At 39.2% G+C, this 23,520-nt stretch overlaps 1 long non-coding RNA gene across 1 annotated transcript; it reads left to right on the top strand.

The window, feature by feature from the left end:
• Positions 1 to 1,291: 1,291 nt before the first annotated feature.
• Positions 1,292 to 22,414, top strand: LOC113467047. The gene is made up of 3 exons (XR_003391258.1): positions 1,292 to 2,103; positions 5,661 to 5,720; positions 21,855 to 22,414. It is a non-coding gene; the product is annotated as an uncharacterized LOC113467047 (long non-coding RNA).
• The last annotated feature ends 1,106 nt before the right edge of the window (positions 22,415 to 23,520 follow it).

Raw genomic sequence — 23,520 nt, forward strand, 5'->3', positions numbered from 1 at the left:
GAATATTTGTCAAGTTCCATTCATGTTGTCCATTCACCTAGAAATATCAACCCCGTCATGCTAATGTGCAATAAAAACTGTATTGGCATTAGTTAGCAAGTTACTAAGGGCGTGATTATTGCTACGGGCAGTTTTGGTCAACCGATCATGAAGTTTCTTTTCAGTTCACTCTTGCTTCGTTAAGAATTTGACATGTCGGTAAGTTTTCAAGTTTGGCTTCATTATTATCCACTGACATGATAATGTTTGCTAATGGGAGGGCTTGGAGCTTTGGATCGTTTGCTGGGGTGAATGGTGCCTGGCTTCATTATTATCCACTGACATGATAATGTTTGCTAATGGGAGGGCTTGGAGCTTTGGATCGTTTGCTGGGGTGAATTGTGCCGAAGTTTTGATCAAGGAAAATATCACGAACACGGCGGGTAGGTGGGTAGCCTTGGCAAAAGTTTCATTCTGGTGACTAGTAAAACATGCTGGATGGGCACATTCTACCGTCGGTGCCGAAGTTTTGATCAAGGAAAATTGCACGAACACGGCGGGTAGGTGGGTAGCCTTGGCAAAAGTTTCATTCTGGTGACTAGTAAAACATGCTGGATGGGCACATTCTACCGTCGTTCGAACATTATAATTTGCATGCTGATTTTGAACTCAGACTTGATTCAAGTTTCATTGCCTTAAGCCAGAGCGAGGTTCATAAACTTGGTTCAAGGTTGGCCTGAGCACTTTATAAGTTCACAATCATATAGCTCGGCTGTGTGGATCGTGTAGGAAATCAATAGCAAGACTAGAGTGTACAGTGCCTGTGCTAGTGCCAGCTGCTTCTGCGTCGACTTGATCACGACTTCCCATGTCCGCTGTATGTAAGCATTCCGACCATGCAAGTCACTATCACTAGAATTACAGCTGGGTTTCTGCTCTCTGCATTCGAAACTCTTGAGCTCCCCAAATACCAAATAACTTTGTTTTACAAGATACAAAGTAGGTACATATTCTAAAGATCAATTACACAAAACACGTGGTCACTTCGTAAAATGTATTATTCTCCAATATAATTATTATTACATGCCTCATTTGTGTTGAACTCTTGTTTATTGAGCTATCTGTTTATTGGAATGTGTACCAAACCAACGCATTGAGTTCCTCAGGATCAGAATGAAATAGTACACCCTTACCCAAGATGTACACAGGGAGCCCGTATACCGTGAGGAGTTGGAGACATATGTTGTGAGCTATCATGTTTCCTATGAAGTAATCCAGCAGGCCAACAATGAAAGCCCACCAAACTTGAAGCTCGGCTCATTGAAATTTCCAAACATGTTAAATAACTCACTAGTTCAACTCGATGCTCAATTCCCAACCAGTTCTTTGAATAGCCCCCATATTTGCCTTAACAACTCAACATTGAAGAAAAGGGTTTTCTTTTCTTCTATTCTCTCGAATGAAGGAGTTATGCCCGTTACAAAAACGAAAATCATTGTCGTATTTGAATGCGTTGAAATGTTGTTTAAATAATTACCTCGGATAGCGGCTCTAGTTGAAATTTAAGAAGAGAAAGAAAAAAATATTTATGTTCAACTACCTAAGTATTGCCTATTGCCCTTGAAATGGAGTGAGTTTCAAATTTTATTGAACTCTTAAATCTGGCGGTGAATGGACTAACTTGGGCGAAATGATCTCGCACAGACCTAAAGTACGAAAGAATAGTCGCCTTGGAAAACCCACGAAATTTACAATTTCCTCAAAATGATCATTATTTTTCTGACGTAGGTCTGTCTCTTTGTAGTTGACTTGGTTCGAAATGATTTCCATGTATTTGTGGTCGATAAAGTATTAGTACACCGCTACACCGTCATACGTCAGATTACTGTGTTAATTATACAGATTAGTAGTTTTAATATTTGATTGATAAGCTGTTATCACTTCTAGAAACAAGTTGTTTATACCTTGGTTTTTGTTGTGTTTGATAGTTTAATTCGTCAGCTCGAATTACCGTGCTATCTTCGAGTAAGTTTTCAAAGGACGTAGTCTGAAAATCTGTCTTTAAATTCTCACGTGTTGAATAATTTCCCATATTTTGTGCAATGTGAGAAGCGGACACGGAAAGTAAGTCTCATATTTTGAATCAAGCCGCCTCTTGTTTACAATAATCTACCTTTGGTATGTATTATAATATGCATGTATGCATAAATGAATAACTATGTGAAAAATCCTGTTTTTCTCACGTGTTAAATAATTTCCCATATTTTGTGCAATGTGAGAAGCGGACACGGAAAGTAAGTCCCATATTTTGAATCAAGCCGCCTCTTGTTTACAATAATCTACCTTTGGTATGTATTATAATATGCATGTATGCATAAATGAATAACTATATCGTGCTTAATATTACAACTAATATGTCCCTGTGTGTAATGTTGGCTGTTTAATCATGTCTCTTCACATTTCTCACACTTAAACAGAGTCTTTCCGATTTTACCTTTTCCCGATTTTTTTTTCTACCTTCGTTATAACGATTCAAAGGATCCCCCTATATTTCACAAATGGGAACTCGAACAAAATTCGCGTAAAAAAAAAGTTAATCTGATAAGTAAATATCGTTGTCATTCATTTTTTTATGCCAACAATTTTTTTATTGCCACTTCATAATTGCTTTTTTTCTTTTTTTTTTTCCAAATGTAGGTTGCTCTTCTGATGGGAAAATTTACGAAGCTAGAGATGTGTTCTGATATGGATATCCTGGTGTGTTTTGATGTACCATCTGCCCATCCATCTGTACAACGCAACGGTCCCGAAGTTCATTGAGCCAAATTCTGTGGATTAGGCATGAAGACTAACTGGTATCCACGATTTGTTTTTTCGGCCAACAATAGGGTAATGCAAATTGTATAAAGGGGCTCAGTACACGAAAGTTGTAGAGGCAGTCTAAATTACGAGTAAATAACGAGGAAAACCTTTTTATAAAAGAAATTGATGAGGGAAACTGTGATGTTTACGAGTACCTACTACCTACTTATATCAACATAGAATGTATATCTCCATTTCAATATTACATCGGGCATCGTACCTCACAATCTTGCCTGCCTTGGTCGTTGCTCTCACAAACAAACCCATCTTGCGGCTATTTTGTTTCGGTCCGTGGAAATTTTCGACGAAAATGTGGAATTCGTCAGCGAGGAACAAGTGCTTTCTTGGAGTAGAAACGTTTGAAAGCAGGAAGCAAAGTTTTGTGTAGGGTGGTGTGGTAAGAACACAATATTGATCCACCAGTGCTAGCTGCTGTAGATGGCAACGCTGCCTTGGCAACCCCAATATAAAAAGGGTGCACTCTCCCTTTATATTCGTTCTGTAGGTGCTGTACTCGTTTATTTTATGACTCCGTGCTGCACGGGGTTTTCAGCATTTCCTTCGTCAGAATGTCATGCATGAAATATTTGAACGGTCAGAATGTGCTTGGCACTTTGAAAATATGAAATGGAAATGGCGAAAAAGAAAAGTAGCTGATCTTGTAATGCTGTCATGACCCCCAATGTTGTGACCTGCTTCGGTAAGAACTAAAAATAATCTGAATAATGAATTTAATGTTACATTTATGTACACTCCGCTTCTTGGAAAAGAACAAACACTCCATGTAGGTTATCTCTATTGAAATTCCCGCCCAATCATACATTACAACCACAGTGTCAGGAAATGGAAATGTTCGCTCATAAGAAATCTCGTTGTGTTCCCTGCTGAAGTCCCGCATGGTGCTAGAGCTCCTGTTAAAGGCCCGTGTGGATATGCCGCTTTGGCGAAAACTCTGGTCCTGAAGTTCCTGTTACTTCTATTTGATGCAATAGTTCGTGCTCATGCTGCTCAAGGATCAAAAGTACTTTAAAGGGCTTCAGCTGCTACTGAAGTCCCGCAGATCCTCGAACTTCTCATGATTGTGAACAAGCGGTTGAGTAAACCATCAGAATATTGAGAGTCAGAATCTTGGTAGCCGATGACCTTGCCGCTATGATAGTACCCATTAGAATAATCCCAAGGAAATGTTAATTATTTACAATTACATTCTAAGATAATGCTCGTTACTTAGCCATGCGTTGTCTTGTGTGAAGGCTTAATTCGCCCAGTAATGTGCTATAAATCATTTCAGCACGCTCGTGTTGGAAAGGTTAATAAGATTTTTGGTGTCCCTGGCATTCAGAGAACTGTGATGAGTAGGTACGGGCATGATGTCTTTCCTTTCGTTTTCTCTGGGTCTTTCTCCTTCATGTGAAACGGCCTTCGTTCCTTGAGATAAAACCTGGTTGAAAAATAACTTTAATTGATGCCAACATTGTTGAAGAGCAAAGAGTATTCGCCTGTGGTAGAGTGACCGTCACACGTGTAGCATCTAGGAAGAAGAAGAAGATTTCAGTTTTTAATTTTTCAGGAATACTTGTTACATAGCCTTCTGATTTCAATTGAAACAGCCTTCTGATTTCAATGAAAACGCATGGTTTGAAATCTCAAACACTCCTCAGAAAATCCTAACCCTAAAAGCTTCAGTGTTTATTCACCCAAATGAAGGTGAAGAAAAGTACTGGAGAGGGGAGGTTATGTTCCTGTTCTTCTATTTTTGAACCGCTCTAGGTGCACCCTGCAAGCTACATATTACGTACATGCCGCAGTAGCGTGCAAATTTGATGTGCAGCAGCCGGAGCACCAGGCATCCGATTCCATTGCATCATGGAATTTTCCCACCTGATTGATGATTGTTCCAAGATTCTTCGATAATTGAATAAATTATGCAATTTGATCTGTTTAATAGAGTTTCCAAGGTTTCTCCTTTTCCTCGGCAACGGAGATGGAGTACCCAATGCTGAATGCGCTGATATTTAGCTCCATGAGAGGAGAGAGGATGTTGTTTTCTAAATCCATTCTGTTTCCATATCCATTTAAATGCTGTGGTGCTTGATGTGCGTTTTTTGCCATACCTAATCTACTGTTTTACGAACTAGTTATTAGTGGTAAATGACTAATCATATCATCCTACTCATTTGTAATTATGTTTATTGATGTAATATGAGCTCTACAATCACCATTTACGTTTCCAAGTTATTATGCTATTTACATATTAACTTCTTAACTCGATCTCGGATTTCTCAGAGATTATAGTGTGAACGGTTTGTCTCATGACTGTCTATTTGTTGAATGATCTAACTGTGGAATCTATGTAAGCATTTTGAGACATTTTCGCAGTCAATTTGGGTAAGAAGATACCGTATTCTGCTTTGATCCGTATAAAACTTCAAAAGCGTACAAGCTGTTTCGAAACTCTCTAAAATGACACAACACACAACAGCTTGATAAATATTGTTATCACTGTTTACTCAATTTGTTAATCTCCGTTAGCTTTATCATTATTTGAGTTTTATGGGCGCTCTTGAAACCTAAATTAAATTTCAAATGCTGTTTCTCTGACTTTCTTCATATTTTCGAGTTCCCTCTAGTCCTATTCTCGTTGAATCATTTCAACCTACCTCGGACTCTTTTGTAAAGCATCCCTTCCTTGGGCTATTATACTTCTCACTTTGGTTCTTTTCTTTCTTTTATTTTTTGCCCTCGTTAGTTTCCTTGCCCTGTCAGGTTTAGCAGCATTTCAATGTTTAATGTTTTCTTTATTATCTTTTTTGTTCCAGGTAAACTCATCCCTAACATTTTGTTAGCATTTTCGTGTTTCGTGCTGGGTTCCAAATCACGTAAGTCCTATAAAATATCTATTCAGACGAATCTCGGATAGTGTGTCAAAGGAAAAGCTTGTCACTCGGATAACATTGGTTTCAGTGAGATCTCACACACCGATATTCGATAGTTTTTTGTTGTTTAATCATGTCTCTTCACATTTCTCACACTTAAACAGAGTCTTTCCGATTTTACCTTTTCCCGATTTTTTTTTTCTACCTTCGTTATAACGATTCAAAGGATCCCCCTATATTTCACAAATGGGAACTCGAACAAAATTCGCGTAAAAAAAAACACCGATATTCGATAGTTTTTTGCTAGTTGAACGGTTTACGGTTTCATTATTGTTTAATGCCTTGACAAGTACGAATCGAATCGTGTGTCATAGATATTACGTGATCGGGGCCAAGAGACCGATATTCGATAGTTTTTCGCTAGTGGAACGGTTTACGGTTTCATTATTGTTTAATGCCTTGACAAGTACGAATCGAATCGTGTGTCATAGATATTACGTGATCGGGGCCAAGAAAGCGAATGCCAGTGAACCAGACATTCCTAATGGTTATTGTTCTGGTAACAGGCTCAACACTAGGGTAATAACACCGGAGTATCATTTTAATGACCCCAGCACACATTTCATGTCCAGATATATGAGGAGCTTCCTCGCCTCATAAAAAACATGGAATCTCGAACACACATCCAACTGAGAGAAACATATTTGAAACAAAAGAAGATGACAGGGCCTGTTTGACCTCAAAAAATACCTTTGTTGAAATTTATGTAAATACATTATGGTTCGTCTCGAACCCATCATGGTAATAATATAGGGTTTGAGTCGTCACTCGCCTTCCATCTCCTTGCCATGAACCAACAGGCGTGAATATTCAATTCTCAGTATTTGAATATTGTCAGAGGTCCATGACTTCTTGGCTGTGTTCTACTGCTGTAGTCGGTCGAGACTGGGAACATCTCAGTGGGAAGAAATCTGCTTACAGGCAGCCTTGTAGAAAGGGCTGACTGTCAGCACATCACATCGACAGGTACACCAAAGTGCAAGTTGTTATCCATTGCTTCTGAAAAGTCCCTTGAAATTTGCCGTGTTTAGCGCCAATTTACATAACAAGATTATTTGGCATTCCTAATTATACATCTGTCTTGAACTAATATGTGTTGAGAAAACTTCTTCCTCTGTTGACTGTGGTAGAATGTACTTACATTTCTGAACAATGTTTGTTCTCTATTTGAATAATTGGTGTTCTAAGTATGGAAAATAGGTTCTCGTTACCTGTATGTAGGTACTTCTGAAACTGAAGTTTCCATGGCAATGCTAAAGTACACTCGCTCGGCGGAAATTGTATTGTTCGGTTGAACTACCCTTGATGTTCTGTGTAGCCAAGCATGCTTCGGTTTGGTAGCATATGCTCAGTTCAGTCCTACTACCTCGGTCGTGCTAAGGTTAACCGACTGGAGTTGGTAATTTGTTTCAAAGTTTTCGGTCCAAGGTTTTGTAAAGGAAGTATGCTAGGTATCTTTCCTGTACGTCCGGTGTGAGCCTGGTGGTCAGGATGGAAAGGAAATGCATGGATCGGCCAACTAGGAGGAGGACCTTCTGCTGAAAGGCTAGGTGAGGGTTGAAACGGGTGGTAGGTTTCAAGGTAGGTTCTCCGAAACTAGGTATACTCGTAGTTATAACGAATATCAGTTGATGGGGTTTACGAAGTTCATTTTCTTATTGTAAAGATGGATGGAGTTAGTGTCTGGGGGAGTCTTTTTGATATAATCTTCTACAGATTTGTTCGACTTTGTTTCCGGAGGTACAAAAGTTTTCAAAAGGTCACATTGCAGCTCGATAGTGGTATTATGAATAGTTCTTTGTTGTACCTTGATATTTTTTTCTTCTTCCTTCACAAAGTACCCATATTTTTTTGTTAAAATGTTCTCGGAATTCATTATTTTTTTAATAATGGTTTGGAGCAGCTCATATTGCTACAAAAAAGGCACCATTTTGTAGAAGGGTGTTTCATGGTACTATAGGAGTACTACGTCTCTGTCATAAATCTTTTGTCCCGAATCATTCTTGCTTGATGGTTTTTTTTTATTTGGGTTTGGGGTTCCACTGTCAGTCTTGCTCATTCTTTCAACTGTGTTCCAACGTGTTTTTTTCCTCCGAGTAACCAGTTTTTTTTAGTATTTTTTCTAAAAATAAATTAGAAGGGAATATACACAGTGTTTTAAATGATATAAATCAAGCTTTTCCTTCTTGCTCATGGAAAATTTCAATATTCGGTACGTATACAAAAATCTTATTTATGGAACTGTTTTATCACAGTGGGATTTACTTTACTTTTTGTTTTTGATGGTAATTCATGTAGAAAAACTTTGATAGTTTTCCGATAGCGTTTCATTGTTTCTCGTGAAATTGCATTGTTTAAACCCTGGTCTTCCGTACCTAGTAATTATGTTTTCCCAGATTCACGAATCCTCATATTTACGAGTTTTGTTTGGAGAAGACAGCGGATTTTGGGAGGTCATCCACCCTGCACCCCCGTCTGCATATCGATTCATAAAACAGAAAGCTTCCGACCCTCTTTCCACACCCTCTCTCATTTTCTCCTGGGTTGTTAAGTGACACTTTACACGCAACGAGTATTTCATGTTCATGCATAGGTATACGTCATGTACTTGGTGTCGTGCTACCGGTAAAGTCCCATATGGGGGCGTAGTTACTCCAAAAAGTCAAAAAGCCAAACACATAAACATGAACTTTGTAATAAGCTTAATTGAGAGCCCTGTTTTACAGCTTGCTTGCTTGCTATTCCGTGGCCTTCTATTTGACCAATATTATTACTTGCATGAAGCTTTCCGTGCTGACATGTTTTCGGAGTTTCCCCTTGAAAACCATCGCGTTCCATATTTTCTGATTTTCCTGTGGGAATCAACATTAGAAAATCAGTAAGTATTGTAAGTAAGTTACATTCTGAAATACTTGTTTGCAATCCAGCTATAATGTTCCTGGTAAACCCAGACCTTGTAAATCGCTTAGTCTTGTCTCTGTACTAGCAATTCTTCGTAAATCATTTTCCTAGGATAGATGAGCCATATATGTAATTGTTGTATGCTTACCGTTTCCTCTGGAAAATCTAACGATAACTTCTTTATCATGATGATTATCATATCGTGCGGATTCAATCTACCTGATAGTGTGTGGTGTGTAGAGAGGAGTGTGAATTCTTGATCAATTACACCATGTTCTGTAATTACTTTGATGCCATCAAGGGGATACTTGGTATTCACCTTGCGAGCTGGGTGACTGGTGATGACGTACGTGTGGTGTAGGAAGTTTCTGCCTATCCGATTATTTCATTAAGTCAGGAGGCATCAGTTTCTCGCTAATGCTGTTGCTATCCCATACTCTGGGTTTCAAGGTTTCGTACCTGATTAGCCGATTAGGTTACACCGACGTCGAGTTTCCCATGAACACCGTATTGGTCACTTGGCTGCAGGGGTTGGAGATTTCCGATGTGATAAGCTGCTGTTGGGATTGGCAATTCATAAGATCATGTGAGTGTGTGTTGTGTACAAAGTGACTTATTTATTCAGCATAATTGTTTCAAATGAGTAATCAATGAGGAAAATATAGGTTTTGTCATCTCACGCTCTCAGTTAAAGTTTAAACCATAGATTTGTATAGCAAATCAGCCCCCCTTTTTGAATAACATCAGCTGATCTCGGGATGTTAACACGAGGTTCGGCTCTTCTGCAAATCCCATCTTACTTAATTCAGCACATGTGTCACATTCTTTTTCTCTTGTGATGTCTTGTATCCTTCCTTTGATTCCATGTCCTTTTATATCTGTAAGTAGTTCCTTTGCTTCGGAGCCATATTCCTTGCTGTGTGCTGCACTATCTGTTTTCTTTCTTATGTCACCATACCCCGACGACGATGATGCTCATTAATAATTCCCAACTACCAGAACCTCTCTGATACGGATGAATGAAGCAACACATCACATCGGTCTTATCATTTCAGGAACATTAATGTTCTTTCCTCGTACTTGAGTTGTAACTATCTGTTTTCTTTCTTATGTCACCATACCGACGACGATGATGCTCATTAATAATTCCCAATTACCAGAACCTCTCTGATACGGATGAATGAAGCAACACATCACATCGGTCTTATCATTTCAGGAACATTAATGTTCTTTCCTCGTACTTGAGTTGTAAATGTTTCGTCACTTGTGTTGTCATCTGATGTTTGAACTCCTGGTACACCGAACACTCTGGATTCTATCCAGCTCTATGCTAATGGTTTCCAAAGCCATGTGTTTTAAGTAACATCTCGATGATGGATGTATTTACACACATGGTGTGGTACACGCCCATCTATGCCCATGGGAGCTTGGAGCATAGTTGTGTGACATTGAGAGCTTTTCATGATAAGTTATGATAGTTTTCTGTTTCCCACTGTAGATTGGATTAAGAGTGCGTTAATGTGACGTGACGCTAGGATTTACTGTTATGATCAAGTTTGCCTTTAGGTTTATGAATGAGGTGTTTTCCGACAGAGGTTGTTTGTCGGGGTAGATAAATGACACCCAGGCTCATGTCATGGAAAAACTTGCCGCATTGACAACCAGGCAAGTAATAAAAGAAGAGAAGGTCATTATAGTGACAACGTGTTAAGTAAAAGTGTGCGTTAATGTGACGTGACGCTAGGATTTACTGTTAGGATCAAGTTTGCCTTTAGGTTTATGAATGAGGTGTTTTCCGACAGAGGTTGTTTGTCGGAGTAGATAAATGACACCCGGGCTCATGTCACGGAAAAACTTGCCGCATTGACAACCAGGCAAGTAATAAAAGAAGAGAAGGTCATTATAGTGACAACGTGTTAAGTAATGACATACTAGACGCCACTCGTATTGACATTGGAGATAGCACAAAAGCTCGTTTACTCAACGGCTTTAGATGCTATCAAGAGCTTTTATGAGACACAAAAGACTGAGGGAAACTTTATGGGACGAGGAGGAAAAACTATAGGAAAACACAGGAAAAATGGTCACATGAAGACGCCCATTTCCCTGCGTTTATTTTTTCTCTTGTAAAGTTTTTGTTTTTATTGATCGCAGTGGTAGCAACATGAGCTGAGGGAAAGTGCTTCCCGAATTTTCAGTGATGTGAGTGTAAAAGGAAGATTGCAGTTCAGTGATACCTATAGCTATCTTTCTCCTATCCTATCCATTCCGAGGGGTCATCACCTTTTCTACTGTCTTCAACTGCTAAGAGTGTTGAGGTCATATTCTTGTAAGCTATGACTAAGGGCTATTTCACATCTAGACTGCAACTTGTAGTATACGGCAATTTTCATGTTGAGGGCTACATAGTCTTATGGGCCTGTTCACATCATAATTGTTTCAAATGAGTAATCAATGAGGAAAATATAGGTTTTGTCATCTCACGCTCTCAGTTAAAGTTTAAACTATAGATTTTGTATAACAAATCAGCCCCCCTTTTTGAATAACATCAGCTGATCTCGGGATGTTATCACGAGGTTCTGCTCTTCTGCAAATCCCATCTTACTTCATTCATCACATGTGTCACATTCCTTTTCTCTTGTGATGTCTTGTATCCTTCCTTTGATTCCATGTCCTTTTATATCTGTAAGTAGTTCGTTTGCTTCGGAGCCATATTCCTTGCTGTGTGCTGCAATATCTGTTTTCTTTCTTATGTCACCATACCCCGACGACGATGATGCTCATTAATAATTCCCAATTACCAGAACCTCTCTGATACGGATGAATGAAGCAACACATCACATCGGTCTTATCATTTCAGGAACATTAATGTTCTTTCCTCGTACTTGAGTTGTAAATGTTTCGTCACTTGTGTTGTCATCTGATGTTTGAACTCCTGGTACACCGAACACTCTGGATTCTATCCAGCTCTATGCTAATGGTTTCCAAAGCCATGTGTTTTAAGTAACATCTCGATGATGGATGTATTTACACACATGGTGTGGTACACGCCCATCTATGCCCATGGGAGCTTGGAGCATAGTTGTGTGACATTGAGAGCTTTTCATGATAAGTTATGATAGTTTTCTGTTTCCCACTGTAGATTGGATAAAGTGTGCGTTAATGTGACGTGACGCTAGGATTTACTGTTAGGATCAAGTTTGCCTTTAGGTTTATGAATGAGGTGTTTTCCGACAGAGGTTGTTTGTCGGAGTAGATAAATGACACCCGGGCTCATGTCACGGAAAAACTTGCCGCATTGACAACCAGGCAAGTAATAAAAGAAGAGAAGGTCATTATAGTGACAACGTGTTAAGTAATGACATACTAGACGCCACTCGTATTGACATTGGAGATAGCACAAAAGCTCGTTTACTCAACGGCTTTAGATGCTATCAAGAGCTTTTATGAGACACAAAAGACTGAGGGAAACTTTATGGGACGAGGAGGAAAAACTATAGGAAAACACAGGAAAAATGGTCACATGAAGACGCCCATTTCCCTGCGTTTATTTTTTCTCTTGTAAAGTTTTTGTTTTTATTGATCGCAGTGGTAGCAACATGAGCTGAGGGAAAGTGCTTCCCGAATTTTCAGTGATGTGAGTGTAAAAGGAAGATTGCAGTTCAGTGATACCTATAGCTATCTTTCTCCTATCCTATCCATTCCGAGGGGTCATCACCTTTTCTACTGTCTTCAACTGCTAAGAGTGTTGAGGTCATATTCTTGTAAGCTATGACTAAGGGCTATTTCACATCTAGACTGCAACTTGTAGTATACGGCAATTTTCATGTTGAGGGCTACATAGTCTTATGGGCCTGTTCACACTTAAACTTGAAGTTTAAATGTGAACTACAACTTGCAGTCTAGATGTGAAATCCGCCTAAGAGTGCTATGTTTGGACTGTACAAAGTCCCTTGTTCGGACACTTTTCTTAATTGGACAACATTGAGCAGAAAAGAACCATCCATAAGTGGAATTGCCTTATGGATGATTCTTTTCTGCTTCATGATGTCCAATTTTTCTCGCGAATATGTGATATGAGTCACATTTATTTCCCTCCACAGACTCCACACATGTTCAGGGGGAACTATGGAATATATTCTCTGGTCCGTATGGAACATTGTGGAACATAACGTTGATAAAATTTTAACCATTTGCAATTAGTTCGTCCTTGGCCGGGGTGGTTCACATTATGCTCGGCTTGGACAACACAACTAGGAAGTATCTCTGTTGCTTCACATAGTCAGCACATTGTGTATTAGGACATTGTGTATTAGGACCGTGCGGGTTCATGGCTAACTCGATTTTTTTTTTTTTTTTTTTTTTTTTTTTCGCAAGTCTGGTAACAAAATAAAACAATGGCCACTCTGTCCGAATGGTGAATATCTCGTTTGTTCGATTTTCTTGACTTGCCATTTATCCTATTGTATGAGGAATTGAGAAACAAGGTAAAAAATATCTTAAAAATAGAAAGGGGAAAAAAATGAGAAACTAACAAAAAAGAAAGAAAGGAAAAGCGGTTACAAATTCGATTTTTCCACTTTTTTGTGCCAAAAAATCCAATAAAATCATAATCTTTCGACTCTGCGGACATGTTTTTGAGGAGTGCTTATCATTTCTTTAGTTGACGTTTGATTTGGTTGCTAATGGCTGGCTTTGTTTTGTCCATTTTCCATTAGGATGTCGTCAATGTCAAGTCATCTACTGGTGTCCCTTATTATTTCCTCATTTTGAGCAATGATAATTGTGTTTTATTATCTACTTGTCTAATGGAAAATGGTCGAAATGGAGATAAAATTGTTCGTTTTCGTTTGGTTTTGTTTGGTTTGCCTTACTCTTTGTCACCATCCGTCTTTGCATCGAATCGAACATTTCTTATCGAATCTAAATGGATTTTTCCTGATCGAACCCAATTGGATATTGTAATTTTTTTGTACTGACTTTGAGATTTTTTTTTTCCAAATATTGCTACTAAAGTAGTTGCCTTTAACCTCTGTACTTTCTGAACAACTTTTGGTAAAATTTTGCAAAAATATTCAACACATCAAGGAAATTTCAACATTAGATTCTGGGCTCCCAGGGGCTCAGTAGAAGCTCCTTCTTTTTTTGAGTTGTACAGATCCCTGAACCTCTAGTTACAGGAGTTACACTAATGGAAGGCAAGCAGATAACAACTTGAGTAAAACCAACAAACACAAGATTGAACTTAGTAGTCCAGTCAAAACATCTTGGGTGGCATTTGCATGGTACTTCGTAGCTCCATAGTTTTACATAGAAATCGAGAGACTACATTAAAATCGAGAGACTCCTTAACCACTTAAGTACTTACTCTTTACTAAACAGTTGAACTGGTAACTGCTTGGTTGGAGCTACCAGCTACTAGACCTGGCTCTACAATTCAACAGGTCACACTATTCTAGAAGACTTAATGGTGGATTTCACCAACCTTCTTTCCAGCCTCAAACAGCCCGTTAGCTTAACAGCCCTGTTAAGCCAATACAAATTAAATGGAACTCAACTGGCTGTTAGCTTAACAGGAGTTCTAATGACTGAATAAATATTGGTGAAATCCAACATGTAGCTACTACAGTCCTATTGGTCACTCTATATTACCTGGAAAAGTTCCAACCAACTTCTGTGGGCACCATTCCATTCTAAACAATTCTAGGGAGAGGCTCAGAGGCCTCTGATATCCGTTCGAGACCAGGAAGTGTCTTGAAAAAACAAAAGATGACTCAGTAGTAACAATGTTAATTACGCTCCTGTATGTTAACACATTATGACTGTTGATGTATTCACGTTAACCCATAAGAGACGAACTTTTTTTCTGTTTGTTTGTTTTATCTTGCTGAAATTTAATCGCTTCTAACTCCGGACCGGTACTGAGTAAATATATCAAATAATAATGGAAATAGTAGGAAATTTCGTTTTCTAACTAATGGAGAAATCCCCGATGCACTCCGACGTGAAGCGACTGAGATATTAGCGAAAAAGAGAGAAGGGTTTGGCCAGTTTTGGTGTGACTTTAATGTAGGCCTCGGCTCTTATGGGTTAATAATACATATGTACATAATAACTACTTATGTATTAATGTTATTAATACAATGTAATAACTACATATGAAATCATAACTACATAATGTAAGTAGATAAAAGATGTATGATGTGACTTCTGTATGTTTTAATGACCACCGGTTGAGGATACGTTGACCTGATGTGTACGTGTTTATGACATGTGTTCAGTTTTGTTAATATGTAGGTACGTGAAACAGGTGTTCCAGTGGTGAGTTCCTCGCTCGTCTTGCCTTAGGTCCGTGGTTCGATTCCCCTGGGAAAAAAAAGCTTTGGCTCTTGGTGTGTTAGGCCGGCCATTTACCATCATGACAGGTACGCTTGAACAGGTGCGCCTATCAGGTCTACCTGATAGTGTCTTGCAGCAATAATAAGTCCCTCAGGCTACCTTTCAAGTCTACCTGATTAGTGAATGGCCTGCCTTAGAGCTCATTTGCCACGAGCGCTCTTGAAAAGTAGTTTGTATCATGAATTTTGTAATTTGTAGACTTGTGGCGAAACTAAGAAAAGGATTTTCGCAAATTAGAAATCAATAAATTATTTGAAGAACCATCCATAAGGTTAATACTTAATTGTTGTCTTATGGATGGTTCTTTTATGCTTAATGCTGTCCTGACTGAGTCATAGTAAGAAAAAGTTTTTTAAAAAAAAAAAAAAACTTATGTTACCTCCTTATCAACTCTCCTCTCATTAGGACCTTCCCCCCCCCCCCCCCCCCCCCCCCCCTTGATGCAAAAACTTGATGCAATCTTCAACGTAGTTTCCACAATGACGCACGGAGATCTCAACGATTTATTGCACATCCGGGAGAGCCGCAACTGATTGGCTCAGCCAAATTTTTTGACATCATATAGAAATTGCATTGAACTCCGGAATGGTTGTGCGTCGTTATAAGTGAGAGCACATGGGGAAAGATTTTAATTGGACACATTACCACTACTTGCCCCGTCGCTCTCCATGTGATGAAAAAATCTGTTGGGCGGATGTTTGTCCCTTTAAATTCTTCTTTTTTTTTTTTTTTGAAAATCAGAGATCAGATAGGAGCACAAAATTGCTGATAATGTTGTCCCTTGCATTGATAAAAGTCTTCTGTGAGTTACTGAGATCAAGGACAATTTGCAAGTGAACTGCCCGAAATGATCTAAGGATAAGGACACAGTTTTTTGAGCAAACACAAGAGACTGTAAAAAGAGAGCAAAATGCCAAAGGGTGATAATGGCAAGATCCGACAGTCATAGCTTCTCTTGTTCATTTTTGTTGCTTTCCACTCCCAGGAAGTCCCTTTCAGGTTCTTAAAGCCGTGTTCTTTTGGTTTGAATAGCAGATTGCCTCACATCAGAGAGCCTCCATTGGAGTCTCGAGTTTCGAAAGGAATATTTTGAAACACAAACACAACACGTGTTTTTTTCTTGTGTTGCTTGAGTGGTGAACTTGGCAGACACCCTTGAAAACATTGAGAAGAAGAAGAATCTTGAAATCTTGTTCCTTCATGTGAACATACAGTGTTTTCAAAAAGCGACAAAAACTTGCTCGGTAATCTCGACCATCTCTTGAAAACCACTCTTACTGCCCACGCTTCAAACTTGGAGCCAAGGATCATTGTTGAACTGGATTTGCCCTTTTCTTTCTTTGTTTTTCAAAACTTCAATGCTTCCTATCCGAAAAGTACAGTGTCTCCCACAAGTCCACTCAATCAACACTAAAGCGTTAGTAAAAGTTTAGACCGTAACAGCAGAACACATCCTGTGGTTTGGATACTTCCTGGGAACCCTGTTGAAATGTTAATATTCATCATACATGTGTACGCCTACAGACTGTTCGTCAAGTCCTGCTGCGCTCACTGATTCACGTGAGTTGTCTTCAGGTTGTCCTTTCTGTGATCAGAATCCTCAATGAAGCCTTGATCTTTCAAAGTGGAGACGAAAGAGTGTTGAAAGTAAATATTGAAACTAGAGACCTAATATGGATTCATAAATGTTTAGTCGAGGGGGAACCAAGTCAATCTGAGCATTCACTAGTGAAGGGACGTTGTGTGCCATATGGTAGCGAGTGTTATATAACAGACATGATACTTGGTGCTGATGTACAAATCATCAGTCTCCTCATATGTGAGAGTTTTATTCACTTCAGAATCATACACGATGTCATTAGATGACAGCTTAAAAGTACTGAAATTCAACGATGGTACCAGCCACCACGAGATTGTCAGGATATGTTGTGATTCACTCAATTTATTCAATATCGTGTGTGATGGAAAAGATGATGGAATTATATTTAAGAAATTACTATTGTTCTTGTCCCTTTGACTATTTTGGAAAGTACCGTTTTTAGACTTTTGATAGAAGGGACATGAAATAGATATTAGGGGAAAGACCTTTCTGTTCTTTATTTTGCCACCCACCTCCCCCTCTTTAGTCCCATTCACATCACTCTAAACACTTTCAATTAATGAAAGTAACGAAATCTATTTCTTTCTCATTGTGATTGGGAAGATAGGAGCGAATGCTACAACTTGCAGTCTAGATGTGAAATCCGCCTAAGAGTGCTATGTTTGGACTGTACAAAGTCCCTTGTTCGGACACTTTTCTTAATTGGACAACATTGAGCAGAAAAGAACCATCCATAAGTGGAATTGCCTTATGGATGATTCTTTTCTGCTTCATGATGTCCAATTTTTCTCGCGAATATGTGATATGAGTCACATTTATTTCCCTCCACAGACTCCACACATGTTCAGGGGGAACTATGGAATATATTCTCTGGTCCGTATGGAACATTGTGGAACATAACGTTGATAAAATTTTAACCATTTGCAATTAGTTCGTCCTTGGCCGGGGTGGTTCACATTATGCTCGGCTTGGACAACACAAAATCGGTCCTATATTAATTAATTATTCTGATGAGTCCCCATAATACGAGTCTGTTCATACATAGTAGATATGTATGTACCTAATTATTCCTATTGTAGCTTTTTTTTTACCTAACTACAATTTTGAGGCGCGTGTAGAATAGAATGCAGTAGAACCTCGATTATTTCAACTAATTTGGACCGGGGGTAGTTGAAATGATCTTTTCCTCTGATAAGATAGGATATTCTTTCAAAGATAGACAAAAAAAAAATGGATTTTGGAGTTGAAATAATAGAAAGTTGAAATAATGGAAGTTGAAATAATCGAGGTTCTACTGTACTCGTATCCTAAATATATACAGCCCCTTGTGTAACTGACTCACTCATACTAATTCTAACCCACTTCTAGATGAGCTAGGACGATGCGGTTCTGAGGGTGGGCTGGGTGAATTTCACCTGCCTTCTTTTGAGCGCCTAACAGCCCTGTTAAGCCTATAAAAATCAAATGAAGTAAACAGGCCGTTGCGTTGGTTGGACAGGTCGATCAGGTATTCTAGGGGCTGAAAAAATATTACGGAAATCCACATGTGAAGTTCCTTCATTTATTTTTATTTTTCTAGAAAATGTGTCCAATGCCAGGAATCCTAAATATATACAGCCCCTTGTGTAACTGACTGACTCACTCACTCACTGACTCACGTATACAAATTCTAACCCACTTCTAGATGAGCTAGGAAGATGCGGTTTTCACCATTGGATTCCTTATTTTTTGTAGGTACTGGGAAAAATCGGAAAATCCCGAAATTCCAAACCGTTCCCGAGATATTGACGTTTTTTAGTCCCCCCATAAGAAATACACGGGGAACACGCTTTGAGGCCAGCAAAACTTTTCCTACGTTTTATATTTTTGCTCTCGCTTGTATTAGTTTTCAGGGGCGAAGCCAAGGGAGCGCGAAGCGCGACCTCATGCACACCCCGCGAAGCCCCGGGAGCGCGCAACGTTTAGTATTTTGCTCTCGCTTTTAGATTTCAGTTTTCATTTCTTCGAGACAAGACTCAGGGACGATATTAGTTTTCAGGGGCGAAGCAAACTTCATGCACACCCCGCGAAGCCCCCGGGAGCGCGCAGCGCGACCGCAAACAAGGGAGCGCGAAGCGCGACCTCATGCACACCCCGCGAAGCCCCCGGGAGCGCGCAGCGCGACCGTAAACAAGGGAGCGCGAAGCGCGACCCCATGCACAAGCCCGCGAAGCCCCCGGGAGCGCGCAGCGCGACCGTAAACAAGGGAGCGCGAAGCGCGACCCCATGCACAACCCCGCGAGCCCCAGGGAGCGCGAAGCGCGACCCCATGCACAACCCCGGGAAGCCCCGGGAGCGCGCAGCGCGACCGTATACGCAACCCCGCGAAGCGCGACCACATGCCCCCGGGAGCGCGCAGCGCGACCGTATACGCAACCCCGCGTAGCGAACACGCGAAGCCCCCGGGGGGTGGAGGGGGGCGAAGCCCCCCTCCCGAGCACGAAGTGCGAGTATTTGAATATCAGTCTTGGGATCTTAGGTCAGAGATGAAACAGTAAAAGCTGCACACACAGAGCACACACAGGGAACTTTTTTTCTTTTTAAGAATTAGATTTTTGAGAAAGAAAAATGAGAATGTTTGAAGAGAAATGCTCTTTTTCTCCCTCTTTCTTCTTCAAGAGTGAATTTCAATTCTTGGTTCCGAAAAACATCCATGACGAAAGTGCAACTTTTTTTTTTATGTCAGAGCAAGACTTCAAAATAGTGGGGAGGGGAGAAAGAGAGAGAAAGAGAGGAGAGAGAGAGAGAGAGAGAGAGAGAGAGAGAGAGAGAGAGAGAGAGAGAGAGAGAGAGAGAGAGAGAGAGGGTACAAGTCACCCTTCTTGCTTTCTTCTGAAGATATGTTTAGCATCTCTGAACTTTCTCTTTTCTCACTCTCTTCCTCCTTATTTCTCTCTCTCCCCTTCTTTCTCTTTATTTCTCCTTCTCTCTCTCTCTCTCTCTCTCTCTCTCTCTCTCTCTCTCTCTCTCTCTCTATATTTCTCTCTCTCTAATGTAGGTAAGATATGTTTAGCATCTCTGAACTTTCTCTTTTCTCACTCTCTTCCTCCTTATTTCTCTCTCTCTCTCCCCCCTTCTTTCTCTTTATTTCTCTCTCTCTCTCTAAATTCCTCTCTCTTCCTTCCCTCCTATTTTCTCTGGTTTTCTCTTCTTAATTTTAATCTGTCTATACCTTTCATCATAATATCTACCTCTGGTTCTCTCCATGAATTCTTCATTTCATCCTCAATATGAAGATGACTCTCTTTCTCTTCTCTGCCTATACATACTCTTAAATTACCTACAACTACATACTTGTACTCCTCTATTGGTAGTTAGTGACTAAGGGTTTGGATGTACAATTATTGTACATGTACATACCTACTGCATATTATATGGGTTTAGAGTTAATATTGTTACTCAAATTCTCGTAAATTCACTCCCTGCAGTCTACCTTCCCTGTTTTCCCATTACTTTTTCCCGAGCAGCAAATGTTGCAAAGTGGCTGTATCCCTTATTCCCGCTCTCTCTCTCTCTCTCTCTCTCTCTCTCTCTCTCTCTCTCCCCCCCCCCCCCTCTCCCTCTTTCACCTAGCTGCTGGATCATATTGTGTTTTTATAGTTAGTTGTATTTTGCATTATAGCATTTATTAAAGCCACTTGTCTTTTGCATTTAGCATTTTTATAGCAAGTATTGTTAACTGTGTACATACTACAGTCGAGTACTTCATGTGTGTATGTATATCAGGTTGTACAAGTGGTTTTCTATCATAGGGTAAACTGTTAGATTTCGTTCATACGTTATACAAACGAATTCTAACATTTGTAACTGTATTAGGCATACCTATTTATGCTTGTCAAAATTTCGTTCCCCAGTTAATGCTGCCCCATAAATTTTTTTCATGACTTGAATAAAATTTGAACCATCAACCTCCGGATCCCTAGTCCGCCCAAGATCTCAACCACTACACCACTGAGGAGGTTGGCTATAATTTCTATTATATCCAGAGGTTGGCTATATTTTACATTATATCCAGAGGTTGGCTATATTTTACATTATATCCAGAGGTTGGCTATAATTTGCATTATATCCAGCATGTGTGTAATAGTGTACTGTACTGTACTCTACTGTACTGTATTAGGTGTGTGTGAAAATTACATTTCCATCGCACACTATTGACTATTGAATACCGTTTCCTATTTTGCCATTCATACGCTCGTACACCATTTGATTGAGTTATTATCCGTCTTCTATTTACTCTACTATTTTTATTGAGTCATTATCCGTCTCCTATTTACTGTACTATTTTTTATTGAGTTATTATCCGTCTCCTATTTACTGTACTATTTTTTATTGAGTTATTAACATCTCCTATTTACTGTACTATTTTTTATTGAGTTATTAACGTCTCCTATTACTGTACTATTTTTTATTGAGTTATTAACGTCTCCTATTACTGTACTATTTTTTATTGAGTTATTATCCGTCTCCTATTTACTGTACTATCTTTTTATTGAGTTATTAACGTCTCCTATTTACTGTACTATTTTTTATTGAGTTATTAACGTCTCCTATTTACTGTACTATTTTTTATTGAGTTACTATCCGTCTCCTATTTACTGTACTATTTTTTATTGAGTTATTAACGTCTCCTATTTACTGTACTATTTTTTATTGAGTTATTAACGTCTCCTATTTACCGCACTAAGTGGGAGTGGGGGTGAGTTCAAGGACATCATAGAGTACCCGCTATATCTGTTATCTGAATTCTGAACATTATCACTGCTCTTATCGTACTGGTATCACATATGGCACAGGATATTCAATGCCCCCATCATAAGAGCAATGCCCTCCGGTGTGAAAGAGAATCCTAAGATTCTAGGGGGGGACTTGCTCAGAAACTTCATCAGTTCCATTGACTAATACCAGTTCTCGAAGTTCTTTGTTTCTATGCCTTTTGTTTGCTGCAAGCCCAGAACTTCGGGTACTCCGTGGTTGAGTGTTATGAGTATTTTTGCTACTCGTCGTTTTAGGACTTTTAGGTTTTCTAAAATTACATATTTTTTTAATAATGGACATGCTTCTGTGGTTTTACTCCCTTTTATGTATGCACTTTGATAACTCACTCACAAAATTCTTTTTTTTTTTCTTGTTCACAGGTAAGTTCAGAACTTCGGGATAGTGTTTTACTGTCATCAATTCATCATCAAGAACGGAATGGTAAGTAAATTACAAACAATACTTCAAATTTGCAGAGGCCAAAAGAGGGCAAATTACTTCCTATAAAAACCTTTTTCTGAGTTTCTAAGTCTATAATTTTAGACACAAAGTACACATAGGCACGGTCAATTCGATAATTAGGAAGAAAATAGACCTTCATTCCTAAATCAAAACAAAAGACATACGAGTAACTCTTCCAATAGTTGCTAAAACGCAGGGAATTACACACCTTATCTTTAACTCCACAGTTAATCGTACATTTTCTCACGATTACAGTAATACCTCCTCACCAATATCTTCCTCAAATGACTTTACAAAGGCTTCCTATAGATACAAATGTCGTTAGTTGTGATGGAAATAGAGGGATGACAATGTGCTTGCCAACATAATTTCACTTCATCATGGTTCATTTTTTCTTCTTCTTTTTATACTGGATTGTAGCAGAAGAAGGTTTTGCAGGAATTCTTTCTCATTTTTAGGCCTGGAGGCACAGGTATCAGGTAGCTTGTACAGGGTGTTTAAAGCAGACAGTTGGGGAGAAAGGGCGAGAGTGTTGTCAGTGATTTAACAAGGAACAACATTACTTTGTTGTTCTGGAAAATGGTGGCTCTTCCTCTGGCAGATTTTTTTGTCAGACCACAATCTGAGTGCTTAATCTAATCGATCAAGTTGAACCGAATTTAATCTGAGACTGTATTCCCGGCCATCAGTGACGGAAAACTAGAGCACCCATAGAGTTACTCGGTCAAAATCCTCTACAAAAGCACCGTCATGGGAATACTGCACGCAACGTTTTCCAAAGAGAATCGTGTAATGCGGGGTTCCTAACTCGAGTTTATCCACCAATCAGGATTAAGTACGGGGCGTAATTATTTATTTCACCGACTCCAAATAACAGCTCGCATACAATGGCAGAAAACTTGGCTCGTAAAAGTTTCCTATTAGCATAGCAATAAAAAAACTCATATGTATGAGTTTGCAAAGAAAAACACTTCATCATTAAACTGCTTGGAAAGTTTTTCCCGGAAATCTTAAGTGCGAAGCCTCCCCCCGTGTAGGGGGGGGTTGGGTTTTTAGAGCCACGACCGTAGAAAGTGTTGAACTGCCTACCGAAAGTCTTCGGGTGCAAAGTTTGTAAGAGCTTTCTTTGTGGAGTGGAGAATGCCATTTGAAGTTCTTGGGTACACCAAATGCAAAGTCCAACTCAAATAGTCAAATCGACGACTACAAATTAACCATTTTGAGACCATTTTGCTGTCATATGTCTTGAAAACAATCCATGAAATGTACTGCAGTCATCTAAGACACCCTGAATATAAGTTCTCATGACGAACAATTTGAAGATGTTCTTCTCTTTACTCTTTTTTTTTCCATTCCTTAAATAAATTTCTGAAATCTTCCTTTTGTTAAGAGAGCTGATGTTCCAAAAGATGAAAGGGTGAACAACCCTCCACTTTGACACAAGACAAACGTTCTCAACTCGAGATTTTCAAGAGAGGAAAAGAGTTATGACACTTTAGATGTGAAATATTTGGTGACAGAGGCTGCTATATTAAAGATATTATATATTTGAAATCTAAAGAAGAACCATATCTTAGGATAGTT

The sequence above is a fragment of the Diaphorina citri genome, unplaced genomic scaffold (assembly GCF_000475195.1).
Source record: "Diaphorina citri unplaced genomic scaffold, Diaci psyllid genome assembly version 1.1 scaffold388, whole genome shotgun sequence".
Taxonomy (NCBI): domain Eukaryota; kingdom Metazoa; phylum Arthropoda; class Insecta; order Hemiptera; family Psyllidae; genus Diaphorina; species Diaphorina citri.